At 41.0% G+C, this 11,263-nt stretch overlaps 1 long non-coding RNA gene across 6 annotated transcripts in view; it reads left to right on the forward strand.

Moving 5' to 3' along the window:
- The window catches only part of LOC111537442, a 90,587-nt gene that overhangs the window by 27,201 nt on the left and 52,123 nt on the right, over positions 1 to 11,263 (forward strand). The window lies entirely within an intron of this gene.

Raw genomic sequence — 11,263 nt, forward strand, 5'->3', positions numbered from 1 at the left:
TACACCACTATCCCTAATCTGCCTCAAGTGCCACTTTTCAAAAATATGTTCTAATGATTTATCAGATTAAACACGTTTGGCTCCTTTAAATAAGACATAATTTTCTTGTCTAATCTCTTCTGCCATCAATGCTTTTGCATTTCTATATCACTTTTGCAGTTTTCAACTCCATTTGTTACTTATTAGAGCTGTGAGAGGCAGTGAGGGTGTTTTACAGAGAAGGAAACTGAGGCTCAAAAGTGATGTTTTCCTCTATGCAATACAATCTGTTACTGCAAGAATTAGGATTAGAATCTGAGTCTCTTGATTCCCAGCCAGCACTCATTTTCCTACCTAAAGTCCCCTGAGATCCTGAGCTTATGGTTGCCACCTTCGCTGTTAGTCTCTGAGGGTGTGTCATCGACCACCCATTTTCCTTGAGGAGATACTAGGCTGAAAGGTGTACACGCCTGCAGAGATGAAGTTTATGGGAGAACACGGTTCTCCCAGTTTTTATGATCCCTTACACATGAAATTCAGTGTTCCCCCATAAGTTCTGTTCCTTTGTAGTGATTTAAAAGTTATCACCACATATTTTACGTTTCATAATATTTCATTTTTTGGGGGAAAGAAAGAACCTCTTTGTGTGTGTTTGTGTGTTAACTGTAACACAGGCAGATATAGCAATTTGGCTTTATAACATTAAAATTTTAATCCTTTTTAATGAGGAATATTTTCTTACCTTTTACTCTAATTTCACCAACTTTGTTTCAGATCTTCCTTGTGAGACAAGTTTGGTGAATATTATAATTAAACAAAACTTCCCGTGAAATCTACCAATTTTCCTATGACTCTGAGAATCACACTTGTTTCAATAACCGAGAGGTATTCTGTCCTTGTCTTGGTGAATTCTCCTTAGTGAAGTGAATATATTTTATTTTCTCTTCATTGGCATTAACCAGTGGTATAAAATTAAACGTTTTTGGTTCACGTTGAAGAAAAGACGTGACATCTGTTAGTTTGTTGCTATGCCTGCCCATGTGTTTTGAAAACATTTTCTATAAAATTGTTTTTTGTGGAATCACTTTCAAGGGGTTCAGTTTTTTGAAATCCATGCCAAATTCCTGGGGTAATGTGTTGAGTGGGAAAAACACTGGACTAGTAGTTTGTAGACCTGAGTTCAAATTCTGTACTTTCACTAAATTGCTTGTGACCCAGGACAAAACAGGTAACGTCTCTAATCTGGATCTTGATCTATAAATGATCATCATACTTCTTGTAAGGGTTTTGTGAAGATCAACTTTTACTTTTTGTCTGTATATTAAAATTCTAAAGTAATATATACACATAAAGTATAATCACTATTCAATTAATTGCCAGTGTTTGTTTTCTTAAGTTCTATCTCTAGACTTTAAGAAAAATCTATATTGTAGGTGAAGAGGAAGGGAAGAGTGGATTTTACGTCTTGGAAGATAAATTTTTATGTCAGATTTAAGGGAGTACCCATTTGTAATTTCTTCTTGCATTTCTGGGTCTAGAGACTTAATTGTGGCAACAGATTGAAAATACTACCTTCTGATATGTTTGAAACATGCCTATTTGTATTGCTTGAATCTCTCACTTTTGCTTTATCACTTGGAAAACGGTTTCAGTGAATGTAAGTTTTTTCTTAAGCTTGCCCTGATTCAATTATTTCTTACACAAAAACTTCATCCTTCTTCTTTAGTCAAAGCTTCCAAACACTGTTAGGTCCCTCTGAGCCTGAGTGGAGATTTAGGTACTCTCAGGGGTAATTGTCTTTATTTTCTGCTGAGGTGAGTTCTGTGGCAAGATCTCAAGTCTTTTCTGCAATTGGGCTTTGCATACATGCATGTGCTAAAGATTGGCAGGAACCCAGCAGATGTTAAACATTAAAGAAGGTCTGTAAGAGAGAACTCTTCTTTTTTTTTTTTTTTTTTTTTTGAGATGGAGTCTCCCTCTGTCACCCAGGCTGGAGTGCAGTGGTGCAATCTTGGCTCACTGCAGCATCTGCCTCCCAGGTTCAAGCAATTCTCCTGCCTCGGCCTCCCCAGCAGCTGAGATTATAGGTGCCCACCACCAGGCCCAGCTAATTTTTGTATTTTTAGTAGAGACGGGGTTTCACTGTGTTGGCCAGGCTGGTCTCAATCTCCTGACCTTGTGATCTGCCCTCCTAGGCCTCCCAAAGTGCTGGGATTACAGGCGTGAGCCACCATGTCCAGCTTTTTTTTTTTTTTTTTTTTTTAGACCGAGTCATGCTCTATTACCCAGGCTGGATGCAGTGGCATGATCTCAGCTCACTGCAACCTCTGCCTCCTTGGTTCAGGCAATTCTCCTGCCTCAGCCTCCTGAGTAGCCGGGATTCCAGGTGCCTGCCACTGTGCCAACTAATTTTTGTACTTTTAGTGGAGATGGGGTTTCACTATGTTTGCCAGGCTGGTCTTGAACTCCTGACCTCAGGTGATCTGCCTGCCTTGGCCTCCCAAAGTGCTGGGATTACAGGCATGAACCACCACGCCCAGCCCAAGAGAACTCATTTTAAGGAAATGATGGACTCCATCATGAGCTCTATGTGACGACAGAGCCTAGATGTCCAAGGGTGTGGAGGGCTTGAGTGTGGGGTGCTTATGCATGCTGGCAGTTGGGGGTAGGACTTGTAGGGGATGAATATGCTGAAGTGAAACTCTGTACTGTCTTGGGGCTCTGCACAGGAGACCTCTTTTGCAGGAAAGGGTTAACTCGGCAGGCTTGGGGTGTTCAGATCTTGCACATACCAAAGAAAGGCTTAGCCCTTACCCAGTTCTTGGGGAAAAAGCTCTCAGCTTTGGAATATTCTGCCTGATAGGAGTGTCTTTGTATACCTGGGGCTTTAGGCCACAGCAGAGAGTTTATGCCAACAGTGTGACTTACAGTGGGGTTCTTGGGTTACGCTGTATCAGTTTGACTTCTGGAGGGGCTGGAGACTGAGTCACTGAGGTGAATCAGGTGGGCGTCCCATGCCTAAGTGACTGACCCCCAATAAAAACTCTGGACACCAAGGTTTGGGTGAGCCTCTCTGGTTGACATTACTACGTATGCATTGCCACACATCATTTCTGGGAGAATGAAGTGCTGTTTTTTGTGATTCCGTGTGAAAGAACAATTGGAAGCTTATGCCTCGTCTCTCCTGGACATGGCCCTATGTGCCATTTGCCTTTGCTGATTTTAATGTGTATCCCTTCACTGTAATAAACCATAACTGTGAGTATAACAGTTTTTCTGAGATCTGTGAGTCCTTCTAGTGAATCATTGAAACTGAGGATGGTCTTGGGGGTCCCAACACACCCCTACAGAATGGAGCTCAGAGAAAAGGTAGAAGGGTGTTTCTTTTCTCCCTTTTTGGATAGAAACTTCCAAGTGATTGTAGCATATCATGAGACTTGAGAGTATCAGTGGCCTAGTGCAGAGCATTAAATTATAGTGGAAAAGGCTGATAGCCACAGGTTCTGTATGTAGTTTTTTATAGGTGGCAGTTAAATAACTAGAACAATTAAATTAGTGCATCAATGTTAAGAAGACTTCACGGATACCCATAAATTGGTGGAGAGTGAGGACTTCTGGTTATGTTTCAGTTACTAAATCCTCTAGGTAATTTACAAATTATAGCCATGCTCTCTTAGGTATGTAAATATACCTCTTTCCATATTAAGCAGAATGCCCTCAAGAACCAAGGTGGTTACATTTTTCTTCCCTTTTTGGAAAGTTTTCAATTACTTCCTGCCTTTGACACTAGTTCAGGCATGTTAACCATCTTGCCACATAGAACCTCCCATCTGAGCAGGAAGGTTTAGGCTGCAATGAGCGCCGTGTTCCTGCAGGTCTAAGTATCACAGAGGACAGGATTAGGAACAGTGCTCTCTGTGTGTTCTTTGTAGACTTGCCATTTTGGCACCACAGTCATTGGAACTAGGCCGTTTTCTCCTGAATATATATTTTTTAATTGACTGATTTATTCAACACATTGTCAGAGTCTTATGGTAAAGTAGGGAGAATTGTCATTCACCTTTAGGAGGATTGATGAGGCTGGGCGTGGTGTCTCATGCCTGTCCCAGCACTTTGGGAGGTTAAGGAGGGACGATTGCTTGAGCCCAGAGATTTGAGACCAGATAAGGCAACATAGTGAGACTCCATCTCTACAAAAATAAATAAATGAATAAATAAATATGAGAATTGATAAGATGAAATCTCTCATTCTGCCTCTGAATCAACTACTTCTCATGGGGCATTAGTTTCCGCAAGGGGAAATGACATGGACTAGTCTCTAATCTCTCTTATAGCTTTAAAGTTCTCTGATAACATATAATTAATTTTTAAATTTTTATTTTTTCTTCACCATAGTAGCTACCTTGACTGAGGGTTTAATATCAACCAGACACTCTCCAAAGTGCATAGATCAGATATTTAATCATCACACCAACTCTCTGAATAGGTGTTAATGTTATTATCACCATTTTACAGGTGAGGAAATTGAGAGACAGGACAATTAGATAACTTGCTCAAGAAAACACAGCTAGAAAGGGAAAAAAAAAAGTTTTAAATCCAGAAAATTCGAGGCTTATTCCCTTAACCACTTTTCAGTGTTGCCTTCTCTGACAACTAAGGGACTATATTTTCTTTAGCTTGATATATTCCTTTGATTCATTAATAAAATGAATTAGAGGAAAAGGTCCCAGCCATGGTGCTCTGACCTTCTCACCGAGGCTGGAACCACTCAGCTCTAGTCTGAATCCTCATAGGACTACCTAGGAACCGCTCCTGATCACGTTCTCATGCCCTGGAAACTGATCACCGGGAATAGTGGAAACAGTTCTATGTACAACCACTAGACCATTCCTGAGGCTACAAATGGTTTGTAAGATTTTCTAAGATGTGGATAAGAAAGATTTTCTAAGATGTGGATAAGAAGAAAACAAAGGAAAAATGAATAAAACCAGGTGTGATATCCCAAATAGTTAATAATTATATGGCCTGGGCATGGATCAGTCAGAATGAATACCAGCAGCTGGTAAGTCTGGACTGGGGTCCTGGACCCCCTGCTGTGCCTGGCATGTTTGGTTATGGTGTGCAGCGGGTCATGGGCATCTCTTGCCTTCAGCTGTTCTTGAGTTGTATCCTTCATTGGAAACCCACAATAATAAGTAAAGCACTTACTTGAGTTCTGTGAGTCATTCTAGAGAACTATTAAACTTTGCAGAGAGGGAGGTTGTGAGAACCCTGAATTTGTAGCCATGTCAGACAGAAGTGTGGGTAACCTGGGGGCCTGGTACTTGTGGCTGGTATCTGAAGTGAGGACAGTCTTGTGGGACTGAGCCTTTAGACACGTGGAGTCTGACACTAACTCCAGTGTGTTAAAGTTAGAATTGAATTGAATTGTAGGACACTGAGTTGGTGTCAGAAGGGAAGAAAATCTTTCACCTGCCTTTACAAAAAGTTTTGCTATCTACGTATGCACCTCTAAACAATGTCTTGTTTAGTTTTTCTATTTGGAACTTTATACAAGTGGAATCTGCCTTATGCACTATGCTGGGACTTGCTTCCTTTGTTTGGCTTTATGTTTTTGTAACTCATCATTGTTGATGTGTGTGGGAGTTGTAGGTTGGATTCTCTGGGAAGCAGAGTCAGAGCTGAGTTTAGTGTGCAGGGTGGTTATTAAAGATTGCCTTGGGATCAACACCTATAGAAAGGGAGAAGGAAGCAGGACTGGGAACAGGTAGAAAGTGAGTTTCCATCAGGAGCTCTAGAGCTCAGTACTGTCCTGAGTGGGGCCAAGATGGCCAGGCCTTTATACTGCTGTATCAATCATTCATTGGATGTAGGATGTGAACTCAGGTGAGGTGACACTGCAGCTGAAGCAACCCCTGAGGGGCTGATGGCTGAGGACTGCCTGCTGCCAATACCTATAGAGCTGGGATGAAAAGCTCTCTATTGGAAGCCTGCTGAATCTGGGTAGCCAGTGGGATCACAGCATCACCACAGGGTTTATAGTCCATTATTTTCCACTGTTGGATAGCATTTTTTGGTATAGACTTCACTTTATTTATCCATCCTACCATTGATGGCTAGTATTTGGGTTGTTCCTAGTTTTTTACTACTATGAACAATGTTGTATGAACATTCTTGGACATGTCTCCTGGTGCACCTGTGTAAGGATCTTTCCAAGTTCTAGACCTCCTTAATCTGTTTGGTCTGCTGTAACAAAATACCATACACTAGGTGGCTTATAAACAACAGAGATTTATTTCCCACAGTTCTGGGGACTGGGAAGTTCAAGATCAAAGTGCTGGCAACTTTGATGTCTGGTCAGAGTCCACTTCCTGGTTCATAGATGTCACCTTCTGTGCCGTGTAACACTGTGTCCTCACAAGGTGGAAGGGCAAGGGAGTTCTCTGGGTCTCTTTTTTAAGGACACCACTCTCAATCATGAGGGCTCCACCCTTATGACCTAATTACTTCCCAAAGACCCCACCTCTTCATACCATCACCTAGACTTCCACATAGAAATTTTGGAAGATCGTAAATATTCAACCCACTGCATAGAATATGCACATATCCAAGTTGGTTAGGTGAAACCAAATTTTCGAAGTTCAGAGTTACAACCCTACAAGAGTATGAGTTTTCGTTGCTCCACATACTCATCTATATTTGCTACAGGAAGACTTTTTGATACTTGCCAAGTTGGAAAGTGTGAAATGGAAGCTAGCTGTGATTTTTAATGTGCATTTCTCTGGTTACTAATAAGATTGAGTATATTTCATGTTTATTGAATGTATGGATTTCCTCTTTGGTGAGGAGCTTGTTCAAATTTTTGTGCCATTTTTAATAGGGCTGTCTCTTTTTATCCTTTATCCTCTTTTATGCTTCTCTTAATCTTATCTATGTATCTATCCATCTATCTACTTACCTACCTACCTAATATTTTTCTCTCTGTGCTGAAGTCTGGATAATTTCCTCAGTCTACTTTTTAGTTTACTAATTCTCTCTCCTACTGTGTCTAATCTACTATTGGCTCTAAACATTGATATTTTAAATGTTATTTCTTACATTTGTTACATCTAGAAGTTTATATTTGGCTCTTTTCAAATATCCTTAGCCATTCTTTATAGTGTTTTGGATTCTGCTCATATTTTTGAAGTTTTATTTTTAAAAGTATTTTGATCATTTTTATGCTCTATATTTTAAAATTGTTTCTATTGGGTCTTGCTCATGGTATCTTGTTTAGCAATTTCTGATTATCAACAGCTAATTTCCCTTACAAATTTTATTTATGAGAATCATTTGAGGCTTGGGATGATAGTGGGTCTATCTAAAGAGAATTTGCATTTGCTTCTGTTAGGCCCCCAGGGAGGTACCAGTGATTAGGAACCCTCTTAAAGTAAATTCCCAGCTTAAAGTTATTTTCATGCAGCAAGATAGTGTGGATTTGGGCTATAACCCTATCCAAAGTTTGGCTTGTAACCATATATTCTCAGAGTTAATTTTCCCTCTTCCCTTTATGCCAGTGGTTGAGACAGGGAACTTTCTTTGCAATTCTCCGGCACGGAGGTGAGTTTATTTCTAGGTCATGCTTATATTACATGTGTGGCTTTTGGGGGCTAATACCTATCAGGAAGGGTCTCTGTTTATACTCCCCATTTTAGGCAGGTGCTACATTTTATCTCTTGTTCTTCATACTCTGTGGGGTCATAAACACTGAAGTACAAGTTCACAGCTTCAGCAAATGCCTCAAAGTGCAAGCCATCTTCAGATTTCTCCTTTTCTCTCTGGGTTCCTTCCTTCACATAGTGTTTGGTCAGGGTTTTCAGCTGTTTGGTCAGCTTGTTATTACAGCTCGTTAATTTGAAATCCTAATTAGGGAAAGGGAGTCAGGCTGGTGGGGGCAGGAAAAAGCAAAAAGATAAAGCAGATAAGCTACAAGTCTGCCTTTCTTCATGGTCCAGGACACACAGCCCTCCTGAAAAAATAACTTACAATCTTCCTGCACCCAACTATCACCAGACATCTGCAAGTTAGCTCACTACAAGCTTTGCATTATCAATACTAAACAAAGCCCTCTTCAACAGACAGCATAAACACCATCCTATAAAATCTCCAGCAAGCCTTTCTTTCTTTGCAGTCAGCTTCTCTTCTTCTGATCCTGCTTGTTGCCTTCTCGCAATGTATTTTCCTACTTTCTCTAATAAATCTGCCCTTTTTTTTTTTTGAGAGTTTTTTGAGACAAACTCTTGCTCTGTTGTCCATGGTGGAGTGTAGTGGTGTGATCTTGGCTCACTGAAACCTCCACCTCTGGTTCAAGTGATTCTCCTGCCTCAGCCTCCTGAGTAGCTGGGACTACAGGCACTTGCCACCATGCCCAGCTAATTTTTGTATTTTTAGTAGAGATGGGGTTTTGCCATTTAGGCCAGGGTGGTCTCGAACTCCTGACCTCCAGTAATCCATCTGCCTCAGCCTCCCAGGGAAGGGATTAAGGGCTTGAGTCACCGTGCCCAGCCAAGTCTGCCTTTGTTTATCTACAGCTCTCTTGGTAAATTCTTTTACCCCCGTGCCACCAGCCCCATCGTTGTTCCCTCATAAAAATTATTATTATTTTTTAAAATTTTGAAACAGAGTCTCCTAGGTTCAAGCGATTCTCCCGCCTCAGCCTCCCGAGTAGCTGGGATTGCAGGATGCACCACCATGCCCAGCTAATTTTTGTATTTTTAGTAGAGATGGAGTTTTGCCACATTGGCCAGGCTGGTCTCGAACTCCTGACCTCAGGTGATCCACCCATCTTAGCCTCCCAAAGTGTTGGGATTACAGGCATGAGCCACTGTGCCTGGCCAATTAATGCTTTTAAAAATATTTTAAAAGGATTTTATCCAGTATTTTTAGTTGCTTCCAGTAGGAGAACCAGTTGAAACCAAGTGTCCTGTATCATCTCTTGATTCTCATTTTTACCCCTGTGACTATTCCTACTGATTGTTCTTCATAGATTTGCATTCCTCTACCTACTCCTTAAATGTTGATATTCCCATTTTAGAACATGACCCCACTTCTTTTTTATTTTACATATGTACATTTATCACATTCATTCTCTTTAATATACTTTTTCCTTCAGTAAAAAAGGAAAAAGTATATTAAAGTTGGTAAAGCTTACCAACTCTCTACTCTCTAATGGGGATAACTGGTAGTTCATCCCAAATGAAGACTGGCTTCTGGCGAGACAGCCCAGGCCCCTCACCTTGGAGGACACAGGGACACAGGACTTTAGCCTTCCCAGCGAGCCTATTATGTTCCCTTTCTCTCTTCAGGGACCCGCCCATGTCTCTCTACTTTTCTCCTCTGCCGTCAGAGAAATATGAAAGGTCACTCAGGGGGCCTAGAGTCTCCTCATTCAGGCCAAGACTTTCACTCTTCAAAAACTCGTCATAAGAACAATCACTGGGGACCAAGTTTGTGCAAGGCACAGGTTTTGCTGTATAATGAGAGGCTGGTCAAAGATGTGCAGCATAAGCTCTCCTTTTTTTTAAAAAAGCTTACAGACTAGTTAGGGAGAGGGAGACACCTGACTCATCGCAGCCGTGACCTTTTATAGTTTTAATTACTAACTTTAGTCTTACATGTTTCCAATATAAAATACTTCTTCTGGTTTTAGATGTGTGTATTTATTCATTTATTGAGCAAATATTTAATGTGTACCTACCATATGCCAGAAACTGTCTGGTTACTGGGGATATGATATTGAACAAAATGGGCCATATCCCTGCCTTAGAAAGCTTACATTCCAATGCAGGGGAAGGAACAACAAATAAGAAATAAAATAAACAAACAAGATAATTTCAAGTGCTGATGAAGGTTCTGAAGGAAGTAAGGCAGTGTGAGGTACTAGTGACTTCTGCTGGAGTGGTCAGGGACAGCTCTTCTGATGAGAAAGATCAAAAGGAATTAGCCATGGGAAGATCTGGGGAAGAGCGTTTCAGGCAGGGGGCACAGCTAGTACAGAGGCTCTGCGGCAGGAATGAGCTTGCTGTATCCAAGGAATAAGAGGAGGGCAATATTGTTAGTGCTGCGGGGGAGGTGAAGACATAAGATATGAATAGAGAGATAAGCAGAACCAGGTCACATCGGGCTCTGGAGGCCATAGAAAAATATTTCAATTTAGTCCTAGGTACATCAGGAATCCCCTGGAGTATGGTTTTTTTTGTTTTTTTGTTTTTGGAATCAGGGTCTCACTCTCTCACCCAGGCTAAGGTGCAATCACTGTTCTCTGCAGCTTCAACCTCCTGGGCTCAAGCAATCCCACTGGAGGATTTTAAGAAAGGTAGTGATGTATTCATCTTTCTCTCTGTCTGTGTATATAAAGGGGTTAACCATTGTGTGTGTGTGTGTGTGTGTTTTTAAAGTCATCTTTGTTAGAGTACAATCAGTGATGTGCTGGCAAATGTGTAATAACCAGGTTTCAGAGGAGGAAGAATTTCTGATTTGTAGGGTTTGCCAATTTCTGCAAAAGTGTGAATACCTTCTCCATTGCTGACATCAAGCTACCAAGTGATATCACTAAATGGAGGGTCAGGAAGAGATGTGCAGAAGAGGCTGTCATGAGATGGTAACAGTTCTAGCACATGACGGGGTGTATTACAAACTTATATTAAAATTCACCTTTTTAAGTTGTTCAGGTCTATGAATCATGACATATATAGCTGTGTAAGGATTTACATTGAGAATCATTGCTGTAGTCAATAAGTGTATTAGTCCATTTTCACGCTGCTGATGAAGACTGGGAAGAAAAAGAGGTTTAACTGGACTTACAGTTCCACATAACTGGGAGGCCTCAAATCATGGCGGGAGACGAAAGGCACCTCTTACATGGCAAGAGAAAAATGAGGAATATGCAAAAGCGGAAACCGCTGATAAAACCATCAGATCTTGTGAGACTTATTCACTACCATGAGAACAGTATGGGGGAAAATGCCCCCGTGATTCCAATTATCTCCCACCGGGTCCCTTCCACAACCTGTGGAATTATGGGAGTACAATTCAAAATGAGATTTGGGTGGGACACAGAGTCAAACCGTATCATTGAGGGAGGATTTGATGATAGGTGGGAAAGAGTGGTGTAAATTGCTTCAGCACTTAGACGATTACAACATATCTTTTTTTAAGTGGAATTTTCTCTGAGGTTGTAATATTTTTGTTTCACATAATCTAATGGGGAACATAATTAGGCCTGTGGCTAAGATTGTATCAGAAG

Source organism: Piliocolobus tephrosceles, chromosome 16 (genome assembly GCF_002776525.5).
Source record: "Piliocolobus tephrosceles isolate RC106 chromosome 16, ASM277652v3, whole genome shotgun sequence".
Taxonomy (NCBI): Eukaryota; Metazoa; Chordata; class Mammalia; order Primates; family Cercopithecidae; genus Piliocolobus; species Piliocolobus tephrosceles.